Raw genomic sequence first — 20,923 nt, forward strand, 5'->3', positions numbered from 1 at the left:
ACAATTCCTGAATCTTTATAGCTGTATTGTGAAATTAAAAAATTTTTAAACTTCCTATTTGGTTTCCTGCTGCCTCTTGTTTAGCTGTGAGCACCTTCTCCAGGTGTCCAGGCACACTGATGTGATAAGGCTGGTCCCTCTCACAAGTTTCCCGTCACTGCCCTCCCTCAACCATGACTTAGTAACATTCAAATGCACCAGTGAAATCCCTTTTCTTGTGTACTCCACCCTGACCGCCAGTGAAGGCACCTGACCACAGGTCCTCACTCCCTCTCGGCTCTCCCCAGTGCTTGGCTGAGCCCACTTCTTTGGCACTCCTCCCATATAGCCCCCTCTCAGCATGCAGTAACTGGCTCTCCAGGACCTGCAAGTATCACACATCTTGTTTCCTGGAGCTTCTCCTGTGTCTTCTCTTGTGGCTGCACCTGACCGACCTTGGCCTAAAGGAACACAGAACAACAATACCACTCAGTGACATGTATTTTCCCATGTCGAATTTCAACATAATAAAAAAAGTACCTGATAAATGCTTAGCAAAGTAGCGAGAAAGGCTAATGAGGTAAATGTGCATGTTTTACCTGCATTAGTCAACTTGGGCTGCCATAGCAAAATACCATAGACTGGGTAGCTTTTTTTTTTTTCACAGTTCTGGAGGCTGAGGCTGGAAGTCCAAGATCAAAGTGTCAGGATGGTCCCATTCTAGTGGGAACCCTCTTCCTGGCTTGTAGATGGCCACCTTCTTGCTATGTCCTCACATGGCCTTTCCTCTGTGTACGTGACAGAGAGAAATCTCTAGTTTCTCTTTTCTTATAAGGCCACAGGTCTGTTGGATTAGGACTCCATTCTTATACCTCATTTCACTTTAATCACCTCCTTAAAGTCGCTTTCTCCAATGCAATCACATGGAGGAGGTTTAGGGCTTCAACACATTAATTTAGAGGGAACGCAATGCAGTCCATAGCATTACACATCTTGCCAAACCTTCACTTGACCTCCAACCACCATCTTTTTTCATAACCGTCTTCCTCAAATGAGAGGGTATAGCTATGTACATTTCTTCACCAGACATCATGCTTTGAACGCTTCATAATCTGTTTTACTCTTAAAACTCCACTGAAATTTCTTTTCTTTTCTTGGTTTTCACACTCCTTAACTTCTCTGTTGTATCCATGGTGTTTTCTGTCCCTGTGTCATGTCTCACAATTCCTTGCTCTTGTGGCTTTTCAAACAGTGTATTCATCTGGTTTGTAATTTATTTGCCCTCTTTTTTTCTTCCAACTGCTTTTGGAAAACTTTTAATTTGAAAAAATACAAAATTGGAGAGAATAGTGTACTAAGCTCTCAGTGTATCCACCTCATCATACTATGACAAGTCTATTTTTATTGATATCCCCCTCCCCAGGATTATTTTGAAACAAATCCTAGATAACATATTATTCATACGAAAATATTTCAGAAAGTATTTCTTATGTATTTTACAAAATTACAACCAGAATACTATCACATCTAAAAAAATTAACAGTAATTCTTTAATATCATCAAATATCCTGAAAGTGTTCAAAGATTCCTGATTGTCTCATAAATATTTTTTCATAGTTAATTTGCTCAAATTAGAATCCAAACAAAACTCAAACACTGGCCAGGTGCGGTGGCTCACGCCTCTAATCCCAGCACTTTGGGAGGCCAAGGCAGGTGGATCACCTGAGGTCAGGAATTTGAGACCAGGCTGGCCAACATGGTGAAACCTTGTCTCTACTAAAAATACAAAAAATAAAAATAAAAATAAAAATTAGCAGGGAATGGTGGCATGCACCTGTAATCCCAGCTATTTGGGATACTGAGGCAGGAGAACCACTTGAGCCTGGGAGGCAGTGGTTACGGTGAGCCGAGATTGCGCCACTGCACTCCAGCTTGGGTGACAGAGTGAGACTGTCTCAAAAACAAACAAAAAACAACAAAAAAAAACAAAAAACAAAAAAACCTCAAACACCACCAGGTTGATGTGCCTCTTCAGTATCTTAATCTACAGATAACACCTCCCTTTATGCTTTGTTTTGTTTTTTTTAATTCATTTTTTGAAGGCAGCAGGTTATGCATTCTCTAGAGTTTCTCAAGTTGAGATTTTGTTGATTGCATTCCACGGTGTCACCCCTGTAAATGGTGGTAAGATCTAGCAAGGCTTGATCAGATTCAAATTCAGTTTTTTCCCCAAGAATATTTTAATTTTAGGCTGTGATACCAAGGGCTGTTTCTCATCCTTGGTCTTCAGGATGGGCTCTTGCTGAGCTTCAGTCTTCAGATCTCAGTTCTTCTCGTGTTCTTTAGGAGCAATAATATGTTCCCAAGTTTTAGCTATGACTTCTAAAAAGTGATAGAATGTTGGCCCAACATGATATAGAATTTAGCTCTGAAAGAAAAGTTAGACAGCAGTCAACACAAGTCTCCCAGAATGGTGTTTTCTAATCTACTTTGTGAATAATGAGCTCATAGGCAAATAATTTTGGGAAAACCCCGAGTGGGTAAACTAACACAATTTTCTTTACAATATAAAGGTACATTGCAAATCTAAAGAGGGAAATATGGTAATTAGTGTTTCCTAAGCTTATTTCACCATACAACTACCCTTCATATGATATTTATTGAAGTTCTCTTATAAACGGTGTTTTACACTGAGAATGCTGAATAATTTGGTCACAGTGAAGGTCTAGGACCCTCAACCCTGTTTACAATCTAGTAAGCAGATGTTTTATCTGAACTGCTTTGTAAAGAATAAGACTTAATTTACATTAAAAAAAAATGAATCTCCTGCCTTCACCTAAGTTTGAGCGCTTTTTCCCCTCCCCCCTGGCCAGCAAGCGTGCCTTTCCCCTTGGGAATATGCTGTCACCAAAACACAGCAATGAAATCAACATCATCACTCTTAATACCTCTTCTTCCTTTCTTCTGCAGTGAGATAATACCTGCTTTTTAACAATGGACTTCCAGACTAAAGGTTATATTTTCTAGCATAGTAGCTCTTGTTTCTCAGTGTATAGTATGATTGAGGGCAGAACAATTCAAATTGATTCTTAGGAATATGAAGGGATGCCTTATTAGCAGAATAAAAAGTATTAACACTTGATAATTCCCAGAAACATAATGCGCTCATGTTTGACTGCATTTTGAATCCCCACGGCTCTCACATCTCTTTAATTTTTTCTACTATTGTTTCCTACATTCACTGAGTTAGCATTTATCGAATATGCTTTGGGGTCTGTGTTTACTATGACAGATATGCCATGCTTCTTGTTGGGGGCTGGACATGGTGGATGACATCAGTCACACAAACTGTTCATTATAGCGAGTAGTACGTGCAGTGATGCTTTATGCAGGGTACTACGGGAGCACCGTGGCACTTTCGTTCTCATTAACCTTGTCACTAGGAAGTCATTTTAAATTCTCAAGACTTAGGACAGTGTTTCCTACTTTTGTTTCCTCCACACAGCTTGGAACAGAACAGTTCTGGGAACACAGTCAGCACTGATAAAACTCTTACTGATGAATTTACCTATACCTGTGTTTAAGCCTTGTGATCTGGTGAGTATTCAGCGAATTCTCTCGTCTTCTTTTCCTCCCTTTGTTAGGCAAAAATTATACAAATGTAAACCAGGTGAGTTTTACAGTGTGGTTTGATGGCAGCAAGTTTGAGAGGGACAAAATACCACTGTGACCACCTGCCAAAGTTTCCATTTGCTACCTTGAAAACCAGACCCTGGCATGCAAGGCCTCTTGGACATCTGGAATGAATTCCTTTTTGTTATGTGTATGTGGGTGTTTTCCAAGCAAGGGGCGTTCCAGATTTAAGAAAGGAGTGAGAAACTTTTATCAGGAAACTTTATTCACAATTAAGAGGTACTTTGCTCTAGCTGTGGGTCACAGGAAAAGTTTACAAATGGCCAGTGAATCTGTTTCTTGACTTCTCTGAGTTCTGCAGTCATAATGAATTGTGTTCTTCCTTAGCTCTTGACAGAAGTCACCCTCTAAAGTTGGATCTGAGCAAAAAGTCTTAACTGGCTGATAGATCCCAGGTGATTTTTGGTTCACATATGGACAGCAGTTTTGTTATGTCAAATCCCAGCAGTTTAGCTTTGGGTCTAACTCTGGGTAAAAATGTTGATGTTAAACTGGTAGCAAGTAAAAGCAATTCTAATTTTATGTTACATAAACTAAAGCTCCTTCTTTTGACAAAAACTAAAGGATTTAAAATTTCTTCTTGTTAATGTCGCTATAAAACTATAAACCTTCTAGAGGCTCCAATATATAGAATTATATATACATGTACATTCACACCTACAGAAGTCACCTATCTCCCCAAATGAATTTATGTTTGTGTAACTACTTACATACTTGTGCCCAAAGGCTTGTATTCATGACTGGAAATGGACCCTAGCTGATGGTATTGAGCGGGAAAATTTTATGTGAGAGTTTGGGTCTTTGCTGCTGAGATAGGAATCTTGCTGAATTTTAAAGGTGACTTAGTTAAAAGAAAGAAAACATAGTTCACCCTTTCAGTTGGAAGAGAACAGAGTGTTTAACAATAGGTTTCCTCTTTGAACTGGTGTTCCATGGGAAGAATGGCTGATAGTAAATGGAAATGGTGGCTCGAAGAATGTTGTAAGTTTACTTCCTGACACAAGTCATTTAAAATCTATCATTTCTGAGGCAGACATAATTTCACTGACCCTTTTGTCTCATTCTTTATATCCTGCAGATTTGGCACTAGTTACTATTTCCTTGTATTGAGCCTGGTCAGATGAGCTTGAGCTACCTTATTGTTTCTTGTTTTTCTCTTCTTTTTCCGATGACTCACATTTTCACTAGATTAACAATAATACTAACCTTTTTTGGTGTAAAGCATAACACTGTGACATGTAATATCTCCTTGTAACTGAGCTTCACAATACACTTGCAAGGAAAGTAGAGGTGGTAGCAATATCTCTGTTTGGCCTATGAGGAAACTGAGACTTAGACAGCCTAAGAGAATTTTCTAAGCGTTCGCTGCCAGGGCCAAAAAGAGCTCCGGCTTGATTCTCAGTCTCAGATTTCAGATGCTTTTTCCAACATACTTCATTGATTTTACTGGGCAACTGGCATTCAGACATGTGGTGTGCACAGTTGGTATGTGTGGGACATTCAAGTGAACTTACCTAAAGGCAACAGAATAATCACTCGGAAGGACTGACCCAAATAGACACAGCTCTCTAACCCGTGTGAGCAGCAGGTTAGAATGTGGGCAGGCAGCCCAGAATGTGTCTCCTCCCGGGCAGACAGACAGGAATCTCTCTGGAGACTGGCCAGGAGGCCAGAAGGTCTCCCAGAGACTCAAGAGGGCTGCCAGGAGGAATCTATAATGATTCCATTTTAGGTTTAAAGGACATTATAGTCACAGCAGGCATATCTGGTACTATACATGATGCTGACACAAATGCACATATATTGGCTTCTGATGTAGATAGATGATATCTTGCTGTGAAGGGTGAATGAACAGGCAGTTTTCTAGTTTTAACTTTCAGTCAAACCAATCAACATAAACCAGCCAGCAGCGTATGTGGGATGACAGATACTTCCAGATCTTTGCTGATTGCACTAGCCGGATAATTAATTTGGGCATAAGTCATGGTTGGACTCCTCTGCCACTGCATGTTCAGATTTTTCCCACGACTGATTGTGGCAGAGGCTGCTAATTCCCTACCCAACATCCACTTTGTTCTCCTTTTTCAGTAATAGGACTCTGTTTTTGTAGAGGACAGCCAGAGTATAATTAAAAGATCATTTTCTATGTTTCCACTTTGCAGCCATGAGTGACTGTGTGGGTATGTTTTAGTCAGTAAAAGGTTAGCAGAAATATACAGGACTTTTAGGAGATTTCCTTAAGGAGAAGGGGACTGACCTCCCTTCTTGCTGCCTGGAATATGGGTGTGGTAGCTCGTGCTCTAGAAGCTATCTTGTAAGTGTGGTGACCAGGTTGCCATTCTTAGGAATCTAAGAGTGGAGGACAGGTAGGAGCTTGAGTCATCCAAAACTCCATGAAGCTGCTGTGACAGTCCTGGCCTGCTGACCTCCAGACTTATTCTGTGTGTTGGGAAAAATGCTTCTCACTTGCTTAATGCACTATGGTTGTTTGTTATATTGCAGTGGGGAACTTACACCAAGTGATGCATAGATGGGCACGTGGTGCTAGAAGAGATCTAAAATGCGATAAAAATAGAGGTGAAAAAGATTTTAAAATATAAAGGAAGAAATAATTTGAGGTCTAATAACAAAAGAAAAGAAGCAAGTGATGTCGCTGGATGATATTTAACGCTGCTGTTTTCCATTTCTTTCTGCTCCTGCCCTTTGCCCCACTGTTTAAGCACCACTGCCGTGATGGCAGGAATGATACAGAGAGCAAGGTGTCAAATTACTGACTTCCAAAGGTTTGTGTATAGGCTCTTAATAGTCTATAGAAAAGATTATAATGTTTTTGACTTATGTGACTTTATTATGGAGAATTTACAACTCACTTGAGAGTAGGTGGAGTTGTATAGAAATCCTGTATAGTGGCCATCCGGTTTCAACAACCATTGGTCCTTGGTTAATCCTGTTCCATCTATACCTGCATCCACTTCTCCTTTCTCATTGCTTTTAAAATAAATTTTATGTTTTGGAATAGTTTTAGATTTATGGAAAAGTTGCAAAGATAGGACAATTTTCACATACTCTTTACCTGTGTCTCCCTGTCTTACAATACCGTGGTCGTTTGTCAGAATGAATACATTGGTATTGATATGAAACTATTAATTAAATCTAGACTTTATTCCTATTGCACCAGTTTTACCCCTAAAATTCTTTCTCTTTTCTAGAATTCAATCCAAGATATTACATTGCATTTAGACCCTTATTATTTTGAAGCATATCCCAGATATCAAGTAGTTTTACCTTTTAAATATGGTCGGCCCTCCATATCCATCAGTTCCACATCTGTGGATTCAACCAAACACAGATTCATGTTTTTTGTTAAAGATGGTTGCATTTATACTGAACGTGTGCAGATTTTTTTGTCATTCCCTAAACAATAAAACTATTTACAGAGCATTTACATTGTATTAGATATAAATAATCGAGAGATGACTCAATGTATGCAGGAGGATGTGAGTAAGTTATATGCAAATACTACACTATTTTATATCAGGAATTTGAGCGTTTGTAGATTTTGGTATCTGTGGGTGTCTTGGAACGAATTCTCCAGGGACAACTGTATTTTAGTATACATCTCTAAAAGACAAGGACTCTTTCCCTTTAATGCAAATACAAAGTAATCATCATCACACCCCCAGTATAGCAACAACAAAAACATCAACATCAGATCAAATATTTTCTTGTAAATGTCATGTCCTTTTTACACCTTTTTTTTTTTTTTTTTCCCCAAATCCTGGATCCAAACATGACCTGAACAATAAGATTAGCAGGTATATCTTTTAAATATCTTTTATTCTATAGATGTCCCCTCCATTTCTCTTTTTTCTTTGCAATTTATTTGTTGAAGAAACAAGTTCGTTTGTCCTGTAGTTTTCCCATCCAGGTTTTTCTGATCATATCCTTGAAGAGTAGGTACATGTATTACGCTATGCTTTGCATTTTCATAAATTGACTGTAGAGATTGATCGGATTCATTCATTTACTCTTTCAGTTAGTTCTGACAATAATATAGGAAGTGGTGGGTTTTTCCAACAATAGGCACATACCATACTGTCTGGTTTTCTCTTTTTGGTGTTTGTGGCTGTTCATGTCCTTTGTTATGGAGGTTGCAAACCACTATAGAAATTGTAATTCTAACGTTTCTTCTTCATGTATAAGCTGGAATGTTTTTTATAACAATCATGTTTTCTCCATCCACTTATCATTTGGTTATTGTGGTTCACACCATAGAGGAAGGCAAGATCAATGCTGATTCTTTATATACCTTATTTGTCACTTCTAAAAATAATGAGTTGGTTCACTATTAGCACCCTCCAATGTTGATCAGATAATTTAGAGCTCATAGTCAGGAAAATAAAGTGTTTCGTATGTGAAAGAGCAGGTGCTTGAGACAGAGTGTTTAGGATTCCCAAACTTTGTAGCTTGAGAGAGCAGACACCAAATCCCGGAGAGCTGTGAGCATGGAGAGAGAGAAGTAAAGACAGAGACAGAGAGAGAGAAGGAAACACCTAGATACATTTGGTAGAACTTGAGAGCTGCAGACTTGGTGCCTCAGCTCTGAGCTATCCTCAAGGCCAATCTGGTACTGGAACAGCCGGTATTATGACAGTAGCAATGACTAAGGCAGGCACTTAGGGAGTCCCAAGGACAGTCTCACTGTGAACCCAGAGCAGTGCAGAGAAGGTGGGTGCAAGCTGCTGAGTCCCAGTGGAGGCTTAAAAGTGCTGAGAGGACCAACAGGCTGGAGGAGGCCTGTGGTTGTATGCGAACGACAGAGTTTAATGAATACCAGGTTGAGAGAATTTCACATCTATGTCCAAGTGGGCAACCTACACCTGCACAGAAGCTGATGGGACACAGAATGGCATGCAAACTAGACAATGGAAATTAGAGGCCCAGAGGAGAAAGGAAGATGGGCCTGGGGACAGGTCAGCCCTGAATTTGATCCGCTATTGCCCAGAAGAGATTATTTTCATTTTTTCAGAATTGAAAAAACTTAGCTCAAGGTTTCCATTTCCACACATTAAGAGAAAACTGTCTTTCCAATTCAAAGTTACATTCTAGTAAACTGATTTCACTTACATAAACATAAAGGGAGTAACATGACTGCCCATCTAGGGCTATAAATTTAGAACTCTGGATAAATATATAAGTTCTTCAATGTTTGAAAGAAAGGGAGTCAGCCAGGGTGCTTGAACTAGTCACTCTGCCCTCAGGGAAGTAGGCAGAGAATGGGCGGGTTCCCGGGTTTTGAAGTGGGGTGAGGATGGAGGGTGGAATAGTAGGGGCATCCATTTAGGGTTCTGGCTGCTTTTCTCTTCAATGGTTTGCTTCAAACACACTGAAATGTCACGAGGACTTAACTTTGTAAAGTAGTGCTCACCTAAGAAACCTCTGGAGAAAGTTCTTCACTGGCATTGTTAGACCTCACCTCAAATCATACCTCCCTAAATCCTGTATGTATGTGTTGGGAGGAGCGTCAGTTCACCCTACAATGTGTGTAGGGGGCAATTGGATTTATTACTGTTATTTGCAAGATTCAGGTGTGTAGATTACCTTATATTTCTCTCGGCTCTATCTCCCTATCTGTAGAATGAAGGGAATTTGGCTTAAGAACTGGACAGGGTGCACCATGAGTCCATAAGTCTCAGGTAGCTGCCCCATCTACAGCTGCCATATTAAGTAACATAGCCCAGGGGTGCTCTTTCTTGCACAGATACTACAGCTACTGCCTCATTGTATTTAGTGAAATTAAACTTTCCCCCCAGGGCAGTAGAGAACTATTGCCTTACCTGCTTAGCATTTACTCCTTGTTTGAAGGAATTCTTTTTGCCCCTCTCTCCAGCCATGGAAGTCTCACTGGACTGGATACTCTCAGTTCTTGGTAACGTGATCCTGCCAAATGAATAAGAATTTTTTCTTGAGGCTTTTTTGTTTATTTTGTTGTCTTATTTACAACAGTGGGGAGAGAATACTTTCTCTGTTGACAGAACTGGGAAAATGTAAGATATTGGTAGGAGAGGGTACGGCCTTGAGGAAGAATTTCTCATACAGAGAACCATAGTAAAGAGAAACCTAGAAAAAGCTGTTTCATCGGAGCCCGGTTCCTGTTAACTCCAGGCCTTTACCACCACCTTTACTGAGATTGGGAGATGCCAGACAATGAAGACCTCTTTTGGTATGAACTAGATATAACTTACTTTCATTTGTAATCAAAACAGCATTAAACAAACTAGTTAATGGGATCCAAACCAAAGCCAGTCACACATGGAGTAGAAGTGGGAGGCCTGTGGAGTGGCTTAGTGTGAATTCCTGGCTCATCGCAGTGCTGCTTACTGAATGGCAGAATACGGCCCTACATTCACTTGGGAAAAAAGAATTCCAGATAAACAAAAGAAGTGGGCCAATTGAGTTCAGATTCCTTCCACAAACATTTTGAGCTATGTTCTGTTTTTTCACCAAGTACACTGTGTATCCTCGTCCTCAAAGCTCTACGACTAAGATTGCAATAGATAGAATTCCTTTTATATTATTTTATTATATATATATATACACACACACACACACACACACACACACACACAAGATCTCTCTCTGTTGCCCAGGCTGGGATTCAGTGGCTCGATCAGGGCTCACTGCTGGCTCAACCTGCCAGGCTCAGATGATCCTCCCAGCCTCCTGAGTAGCTGGGACTATAGGCTCATACCACTATGCCCAGCTATTTTTTTTTGTAGAGATGGGATTTTGCCATGTTGCTCAGGCTGGTCTCAAACTCCTGGGCTCAAGAGATCCACCTGCCTTGGCCTCCCAAATTGCTGGAATTACAGGCATAAGCTGCCACGCCAATTCTGTATATTCTTTTAATAATCCTCAAAGGAGGTAATTTTTCGCATATGTCCTCTGGGCAACTACAAACCAACCAACAAATATAACCACGATCAACGATTCTCAGTGGGTACCATGGAGTCATTGTAAACCTTTGAAAAGAGAGAATTTTGATGTAAGTGGGTTTGAAAACTCCACAGGTGATGTACAAAATACATCCCGATTAAGAGTCCCCTTCCTCGATTTTCTTTCAAATTCCATGATTGTGGAAAAGTTGCTTAGATGGACATTAGGTATTGGTGGGTGGACAGTGAGCTGTATTAAGATATAACTGTTAAAATCCCAGAAAAATGATCAGGCTATAAACAGCTATCTACATCTCCAGCTTCACCAGGTGAAAAGAGCTACTGTCAACTTGGCTTCCTTCTAGAAATACAGTCATACTTTGAATTTAATGTAGTTTTAGTAATTATGAGACTTAAACATGACATTTCTTTCTATTTTCCTCTCCGCCTGCTTCTCTCACACTCTGTCATATTCTTCTGGTTGTAATTTCAGCAGCGCTACATTCCCAGCATCAAATGGAGGTTAAGTACTGTGTTATTTAAACAAGATGAATGTATTTGATAATGACTGAGTAAGGCAAGTGGAGGAGGAATAATGTGGGGAGGAACGACAACTCCCAGCAGCAGGGCGTGAGGAGAAATGTGTCAGCAACACCACATTCGTGGGTCTGCTCAGTAAAATACTGCTGACATAACATTGTAATTCATCTCCCTAAATTTTTATGTTTCCCACTTTGGAAAACAACTATGTCTGGTGTATAATTTCACCCTTTTATTATGACATTTGAGAAAGTAGCCAGGACTGGTTAAGTTTAATTACCCCCATGTAGTTATTTTAGATGTCAGTTTCTACAAGTCATTCACAAATGGACAGATTAGCAGAAACGTGTTGTTCCAGAATGGTCGGGATTGGGGAGAGCCAGAGAAAAACACTGACTTTATTCTTTGATGTTTGTGGTGGTGTGAATATATGTCTATATTTGCTTTGGTGATCGCACTGTATGATTTTAGAAGAACTATCAGCCGATCTGTTTTCTATTTCTTTGAATAATCTTAAAAATGTGACCCAACTGAGTGTTTTCAGTCAGAGAGAATACAATAATGGATGTTACTGTTTTGAAATAATCATTTACTGTTCTTACTTTCTTTATGGTGTTCTTGAACTTAGGTTTGAAATAATTTATTCTGATTCCATGATCTCATCTGAATGTGGCAGACGGAGAAATGGAATTTGTACTCTGAAAATCTGTGTTCTGCAGTGTTCTTAGCTTAGGTAAGGATATGTCCTTGGACTATGGATATGTTCAAAATGTGCCGCATTTCGACATCTCTGGTCACTAGCATCAACCTTTAGTTATTGCTTAAATATAGATAAGTGTTTTTATTTTTTAAAAAGACATATTGTGTGTAAATAATAAAATCAGTATATATATTGAATGGCCTGAGAGCAAAACAAAACACTGGAAAACTTATAAAAGTAGAAAAATGAGTATTCTTATGACTATATTAAATTATATTTCATAAGATGAAATACTTTGACTACATATTGGGAATAGTATACACTGCTTGGGTGATGGGTGCACCTAAATCTCAGAAATCACCACTAAAGAACTTATCCATGTAACCAAAAACCACTTCTTGCCCCAAAACCATTGAAATAAAATAAAATGGGATATATAAATAAATACTTTGGTTTATTTAGTTTATGGGTAATATACTAAATAAGGTGTGAAAGTTCTGAGAATTTTACCCTCTTTGCAAGCTAACAAGTTATCCTGCCACAGTGTCATGGATATTGGCAGAAAATATGAGACTCTTGGGTCAGAGACAAAGAACCGTTTATTAGTCACAGCAATAGCAGTAGCCAGAGTATCAGTGATTGTCCCAGCTGCCTAAGCCCTGATTCCTACAGGGCTATACAACTGATGCCTGAACTCACAGTGGGTTGTGTTACAGGAGAGAAACCTTGAGTTCAGGGAACCTGAACCTATTATAATAGGTAGCCTGCCTGGGTTTGCCCTGAAGAGAGATGTTACCTTCATTTTACTGGACAAAACCAAACATGCCCTGTTTTCTTTGGAGGGAAACACTATCTCTATCTATCTTCCAGGGACTTTTACTGTATAGACATCCTTGAAAATATAGTCTGGACAAAAGGCAGGCAGTGGCTCTACTCCCAAGATGTGTATAAACAGGGGGAAGCCAAGAAGAATTGTCTCCCAATTGATGCATTATATAGAAATGTAAGGTTGTTTCTCTGTAATTAAACTGAACTTAGCTTTGAAATCTGTCTTTTATTTTTTAATGGTGAAAAAGTTATGCTCGTCAAGGCAAATTCAGTAACCTTAAGCTTGAAATGTATTTTCATTTGTTGTAAATTTAAATTAATTTGGGATTCTCATATTGGTTTTTTTTTTTTTTTTTTTTGCATTCCTCTTAGGAGTAACAATATAGTAGAAAACACTTAAAATAGTACTTGTAACTACCATGTAATATTCTAAACCCTTTGTATCAGTTATTCAATCTTATATGTAGACTATATTTTTATCTCTACTTTGTATATAAAGAAATTGAGGCATAGAGAGGTCACTTTGCCCCAAATTACCAAAGCAGCAGAACTGAGATTCTAACGGAGGAGCCTCTAGAGTAGGTGCTCCTTGCCTAACTGCAACTTCTCTGCTTTCTAAGTGCTCTGGGGTCTGGGGTCTCTGTGATCTTGGGGACTTCTATATAATCTTTTTTGTTTGTTTGTTTGGGTTTTCTTTTTTTCTTTTTTTTTTTGAGACGGAGTCTCGCTCTGTCGCCCAGGCTGGAGTACAGTAGCATGATCTCTGCTCACTGCAACCTCCGCCTCCTGGGTTCAAGCGATTCTCCTGCCTCAGCCTCCTGAGTGGCTAGGACTACAGGCGCCTGCCACCACGCCTGGGTAATTTTTTTGTATTTTTAGTAGAGACAGGGTTTCGCCCTGTTAGCCGGGATGGTCTCGATCTCCTGACCTCGTGTTCCACCTGCTTTGGCCTCCCAAAGTGCTGGGATTATAGGTGTGAGCCACGGCGCCCAGCCTCTATATGCATCAAATCCAGATTTAGTCTAGTTCTCTCTTGCTTCCACTGTGGTATCTTGTCCCATAGCATAGCCTCTGTCAGTTCAACTGCTTGGCTCTTGTGAGACTGCCTACTCCCATCTACTTAAAAGCTTCTCTCCAGCGATTCAGAACTCCACACTGGCATGGGGGAGACAGCTCTGTGAGGTCTCCCTTGAGCCCTTCCACCAACCCCACCCCTCAGTGATAGCTTTTCCATTACTTAGGGGCCCTGCCAAAAACGTGGTCTGAATCTCAGCTCTGCCGCTTGCTAACCTGACATCTCTCTAGCAATTTCTACACCTCTGGAGTAGAGACAATAATACTGTATTGCTCAGAGGATTGATGTAAAGGTTAAATGAGTTAATTTATACTTGTGAAGTAAAAGTGCTATGTTAAGTGTCTGTTAATACATTATTACAACTGAGGGAAATGGGAGGAAAAGAGTTTGAGTGCAGAATTGACAGAAATGTATAACAACTAAAACATGTTTTAGGTTAGATGTGGCTGAGTTTACCTTGACAAGTTTAACTTTTCCACCATAAAAATGGAGGCTCCAAAGTTTGAATCAATTTAGTTACAGAGAAATAAAGGAAGTTTCATTTCTGCACACAGAGGTCTGTGAGCTGTTGTTACTGTGAAGTTTGTTTGGTGGTGTAAAATCTCTCAATTCAGGAAAACGGTATATTATAAAACAATCTCTTTGCTTCTGGTGTTCTAGTGCAACCTTAGTATATCTACTCTTGTGCAAGGCTTTGATCCATTAAGGGGTCAGGCACAAGACCCTTTCTCATGTACTTGTTGATGTCTGCACTTTAATCACATTTCCTAAAATTCTTCTTTTTACCCTCTACTAGTTAAATTCTTATTTAATTTCAGGTGGGAAAATGTTAAGTCCTTATGGCATCCTACATTCTCCCCATTGTGTCGGTTAAGGTATAAACACTATGAAGTGTTTAAGGTTTTGGTTCTTAATCTTATTTTAAAAACTTTGAGGAAATCTCTCCCCTCTCATCACTTGGCTCTTGGAATTGAATGCTATAGCTTTTCAGACTTTCTCTGCTACATATTTACACAATATATCCAGCTACTTAATTCACTTCTTTCTTCTGGGCATATACCCTCTCCGTGAGGCAATGAATATCACAGACTAAACAGGTGGAGTGCTACCAGCAACAAGGAAGAGGTAGGAAAGAGAAATCTCTAGATATCATCTCAAAATACAGTCACACGTCACTTGCTTGATGGGGGATACATTCTGAGAAATGCACCATTAGGTAATTTCATGGTGTGTACCCAGAGCGTACTTACACAAACCTAGATGGTACACCGTACTACACACTTAGGCTATACGGTATAGTCTCTTGCTCCTAGCCTACAAACCTATACAGCATGTTTCTGTGCTGAACACTCTAGGCAGTTGTAATGGAATGACATTTGTGTATCTAAACACATGTAAACATAAACAAGGTAAAGTAAAAATATGGTCTCAAAGATAAAAAATTGTTCAGCTGTATAGAGTACTTATGAACAGATATTGCAAGAAGTTGATCTGGATGAGTCAGTGAGTGAGTAATGAGTGAGTGTGAAGGCCTAGTACAGGCGTCCACAGTCCCTGGGTCCATGGCTTGTTAGGAACCAGGCTGTACAGCAGGAAATGATGGGCCAGTGAGTGAGTGAAGCTTCATCTGTATTTCTAGCCGCTCCCCATTGCTTACATTACTGCCTGAGCCCCGCCTTCTGTCAGGTCAGTGGCAGTGTTAGATTCTCCTAGAAGCGCAAACCCTATTGTGAACTGCGCATGCAAGAGATCCAGGCTGTGCGCTCCTTATGAGAATCGAATGCCTGATGATCTGTCAGTGTCTCCCATCACTGCCAGGTGGGACCCTCTAGTTGTAGGAAAACAAGCTCAGGGCTCCCACTGATTCTACATTATAATGAGTTATATAATTATTTCATTATAAATTGCAATGTAATAATAATAGCAATAAAGTACACAGTATATGTAATGCGCTTGAATCATCCTGAAACCACCCCTCCACCACAACCTCTACCCCATTCTGTGGAAAAATTGGAAATTGGTCCCTGGTGCCAAAAATGTTGGGAACTGCTGGCCTAGGACATGACTGTACACTAGTGTGGATTTTATAAACACAGTACAATTAGGCTACACTAAATTTATAAAAAATTTTTTTCAAGAATACATTCACCTTAGCTTACTGTGATTTTTTAACTTTATGGACGCTTAAATTTTTAAAAACTTGTTGAGCTTTTTGTAATAATGCTTAGCTCAAAACACACATTGTACAGCTGTACAAAAGTATTTTCTTTATATTCTTCTGTAAGCTTTTTCTACTTTTGAATTTTTTTGTTTTTTACTTTTTATTTTTTAAAATCTTTTGTTAAAAATGGGGACACCAATGCACGTATCAGCCTAGGCCTACACAGAGTCGGGATCATCAATATGACTGTGCTCCACGTCCACATCTTGTCCCACAGGTCTCCACGTGCAGTAACACTCGTGGAGTTATTTGTGTTATCACGAATAACTATGCTAACAAGGCCTTCTTTTGGAATACCTCCTGAAGAACTAGCCTGAGGCTGTTTTCTGGTTGACTTTATTTTTTATAAATAGTATGAAAAAAACAATACAAAGTATAGTGTAGTAAATACATAAAGCAGTGACAGTAAACCATGCACTGTGCATGATTGTATGTGCTATACTTTTATACAACTGGCAGCACAATGGGTTTGTTTATACCAGCATCATCACAAACATGTGAGTAATGTATTGCACTACAGTGTTAAAATGGCTACCACATCACTAGGCCATAGGAATTTTTCAGCTTTGTTATAATCCTAAGGGGCACCATCATCTTATATGCAGTCCTCCTTGTTGACTGAAACATTATGTGCCCATGACTGTAAGTCACCTAATTGACATAAGATATTCCAGTTTTTAAGAACTTTGGCATGTGTTTTAGAAAACAAGTGTTGGTGATTCCAACAATTAAAAACTAGTCTTCAGTTTTTATATCCATTTGAACTTGCTAAGTTTAAGAAAATCATGTGATGTTAGTGCTTCCATTTTCTGTTTTATTTTTCCTTGACAGCAGGGCAGAGACTAGGTTGAAGGAAGAGAAGCTGGTTAGGCATTTGCCTTGGGTGCAAAATTTAGAGGGTGTCGAAAATTCAGTGATCAAGGTAAATCATATTTTAATGCAAGATTTAAGAAAACCCAAAAGCAATGCAAAAAACCCATAATGAACAGAATGTCAAAATTTTAAATAAAATCACATCAGTATTCCTGATTTTTCCTTTTGCCTCAGGCTCCAATGTGGCTGGTCTTAGTGTTATTACTGACCTTGGGACTCTTTTTTTTTTTTTTTTTTTCTCCTTTTGTCAGGCCACTGAGAGAGTTCTTAATGCATGTGGTGGCAGCAAGAGCAGTGAGAAGCCTCCTAATGTTGATACTTGAGTGAATCTAATCCTTTTCCTTCTAGGTATTTCTATGGCTTGATTAGTTAATATTCTTTGTAACTACTTGAGAAACAAATGTTTTCATGGTGTTTTTTCTTTTGCTAAAATTGTGTATCTGCTTTGTTCATTCTCTTTGTCTTATGAACATTAAGCAGTTAAAGATGTTTTCTTATAAGCATTTCTCTCTTTCTTCTCACTATTACATAATATGTGTTGGTTTTTGTTTTCTCCTTCTCTCTGGTAACAGAAAAAAAAAAAAAAAAGGCCTACCTTTGAGGAGAGAGTAACATTTTCATGATTTTCTTGCCATGCTAGAAAAAACAAAATGAACAATTCATTACATTTTAATATTGAGAGCCAGTGGTGTAGATAACATATTGGGGACAATCATGTTGACATTACACTATTACTTCAAAACTGAAACTAACCTCAGTGTAAGCTGTAAAAATGGTTTTAAAACTTGAAAATGGTTTACCATTTCTTTCCTGAGCTTAGATTACCCAAGAGTATTGAGGATGATGTTTGGGGTTGGGTCAGATTAAGACCAATGATGCCAGAAATCTTGAGACCAGAAGAAAGACAAGACTGTCATGATCAACAGGAAATGACATTTCCCCTTCTGTGGCTTTGACTCCAAGGGCCAAGCCTGAGAGCATCTGAAGTTGGATTGGGGGAAGGAAGGGTAGAGAAGGAGAACCTCTTCACTGGGAGTCCCGTTCTTGGTGCGACCCTATTAATCGAAAGGGTCTCTAACGCCCAGTCTGACAGACAGCTGGGAGCAAAGAGGCTCCTCCCACCTCACAGTTGTCATTACAGCCTTTTTATTCCAGCATCATCAGAGACTGCTTTTAACAGCATTTTGATAGATGGCATTTTCTGCAGTGTTAGTAGTGGGAGGAGGGGGAGGAGAATCTATTTGCTTCACAGGCAGTTTTTGTGATTTTTAACAAGACTCCTCCACCCCCTTCAAACCTGTACAACACAGTACACACACTGGCTTGTTACCACTCGCCTTCCCTGGCCTCTGGGATTCCTTTCTCTTTGGCTGCATTTCTCTATCCCTTGCATCTCTCCAAGGCAGAAGTAGCAAAATCAGTGGGCAAATGGCAAAGGAATACAAGCCTGTGCTGTTTCTGGAACACACTAAGCTGGTGTCTGCTCTTTGGAAGTAGAAATTCCGCCTTAAGAAAAATATTTCACTACAGGGCTCTTTGTCTGTTTTCCAAAGCATACAGAAATGGATTAACTTACAATGTAGGCACCCAAATGCCTGACATGTAGATGACCCTGACAAAAATGACTACCCACAGAGTCAGAATATAGAGATGGTCCTCATGATGCCAAGAACAGTGGTTTTTCCACCGCCTCCACTAAGACATACAAAACACATGATTATATTCCCTATGTTTATATAAAAATTTCTTCATCTTCTAGGTATAACTCCTCCCTCTTTTCTCCCACTCATCAAAGCATTTCAGAGTGTAAATAATAGAGATTGGTACTTTTTATGAGTATATACTTGATCTGGTCAAATTTGTTTTAAAAAAGTAAATCAGTTGCAAAGTTCAGTATTTTCACTATTTGCACACACAAATCTCTTTAGCACATGTCACAGCTAATTAACTTTATTATGTTGAGATATCTTGTCTTAGATCTTCCAGAAATAGGAATACCTATCTAATAAAGACGGAGGGATGGGTGGTGCATAATAGTTGCTGAGAATGAATGAAGCTTTCTATTGGGCTACTTGGAATTCTTTTGATTTGCAGATGGAACCAAGTGAGTTTTATTCAAGCTACTAGTGGATTTTCTCTAAGATGCAAAGCACAACGAACGATTACAAATTATCCAAATGAAAATTTGTATGGCCCTTAGCAAATGTATTACAAAGGATTTCCAAGAAAATTACAGGAAATTCACTGAGAATGACTAGCCTAATCATGTGATCATCATCTGCTCAGTATTTTTTTTTTTTTTCCAGGAAGAGATTGATATTCGTAGTATGATGCTTGCTAGAGCAATAGGTTGGAAAGGAAATCGTTTCCCTTCCTATATTTTAAGAATGTTATCTTTTGGCAGTACATATCTTAAAAATGATCTTGCTTTCAGATAGCTACAAATATATCATTTAGTGCTTTTTGTATGAATGTGGGGCTGATAGATTTAGATACCGGGGATGGATTGCAGGTTTTTCATTACCATAAATCCCATGTCACATCAGCAGCATGATGGAAGCATTTTGATAGATAATATAAACTCATTAATCACCACTCTCTTAAACTAAGTACCATACCATAGAATTTTAAATGTTCCACATTCCAACATTTGTGAATACCTTCCCTTTTAAAAATGTCATCCTTTATTAGTTCATGCTGTTTAAGATAGCTTGAGTTAACTCCATGAAAAGAGACTGTGTATTAAGGAAAGAAAGGACTGGAAAGGGGGAGGAGGGGAAGGAAAGGAGGCAAGAAGATTAAATTCTGTCTTAAATCCAAACACGGCTAGATTGCATGCTAGCATTAATGTCCTCGTCCTCTTCCCAGATAATGTTGGCAGACTTCCAGTTTATTAAAACAACAATCCAACGCTGATCTTGTCTCTGCATACACGATCCAAGGATGGATCATTTACTCAAACAGAGCTGTTCACTGGGGTAGAAAAGCAAAAATGCATTTTAGGAGAGGTTGTTTATGACTATCATGTAAAGCACTGTAGTATGTGTTTTATACAAGTAGTCCTGATCATTATTAAGTGAAAAGAGAAAGCCAGATTGTTATCCTAAAAGCAGTGAGCACAAGTTTTGTCTAGGTATTTAATAATGCTGCTTAGACTTGTAAAACTATGCTTGTGTGTTCTTCTTAAAAAATATTCTTACCTCCCAAACAATGCATTCTGGAATAAATATTGTCTTACAAAATGTTTTTTCCTCTGAAACAAAATAATGCTTCACAGGATTTATTTCACTGATGTATTTTCCTTCTGCATTTAACACTTAGAGTATCTATGAATATTCAACTTTCTTGGCACATATTTAATGATTAAAATGAAGTTTATCTGTTCACACATTAATTGCCAATATATGGATGTTTGTAGAAGAAAAGTCTAGACTTACATCTTAGAGTAAGAATGCTGTTACATTTCTTAAGGCACATAAAATTAAATAATTCAACCAGCAATTTTCAGGGTTAAAAGTTCTGCTGAGTATCCAAAGGTCAGTGACAAATGTCAGACAAACAGACTTCACACTAGAAGACTCGTCTCAGGCGGCAGAGCCAGCCTTGGGGAGAACAGCCTGTTAAATGTGCTTTGTTTCCAGGTAGCATTTTGTAAATCCAAATCTTTGATAATGACACAGTATATTGAATGGTGACTGTGACTGAATGGTTGTTGAACTTTGAAGATATGATTCAGCACACCACTGTGAGAACAGAGCACAATAACATTAAACACCAGATGGTATTTCAAAGCCTATCAGATACACAGATTCCTTTTTCTTCTTAACAAAGGATTGGCAAGGCTTCATGTTAAAAAAGAGAAAGAAAGAAAGAAAAGAGAAAAGAAAAAGAGAGAAAGAGAAAAAAAAAGCCCATTAAGATAAATGGGGTGATTTGGTTTTGTCTTGCTTGACTATAATAGGGAAGCCATCTGAATGGGTCAAATTACAAACTAGACTCCAGATCAAAGGATAATGACTGCAGTGGTGGGTCAAACTGATCTGAACTGTGTCGACCAGATCAGCATGAAATCCTAAACT

At 38.9% G+C, this 20,923-nt stretch overlaps 1 long non-coding RNA gene across 1 annotated transcript in view; it reads left to right on the forward strand.

The window, feature by feature from the left end:
- LOC135971142 (uncharacterized) overlaps window positions 1-20,923 on the forward strand; it is a 323,711-nt gene that overhangs the window by 1,619 nt on the left and 301,169 nt on the right. Inside the window, exon 2 of the long non-coding RNA XR_010587222.1 lies at window positions 3,485-3,576. This is a non-coding gene — a long non-coding RNA (uncharacterized lncRNA). The remainder of the gene's footprint in view (window positions 1-3,484; window positions 3,577-20,923) is intronic.

This window comes from Macaca fascicularis, chromosome 6 (assembly GCF_037993035.2).
Source record: "Macaca fascicularis isolate 582-1 chromosome 6, T2T-MFA8v1.1".
Classification (NCBI taxonomy): domain Eukaryota; kingdom Metazoa; phylum Chordata; class Mammalia; order Primates; family Cercopithecidae; genus Macaca; species Macaca fascicularis.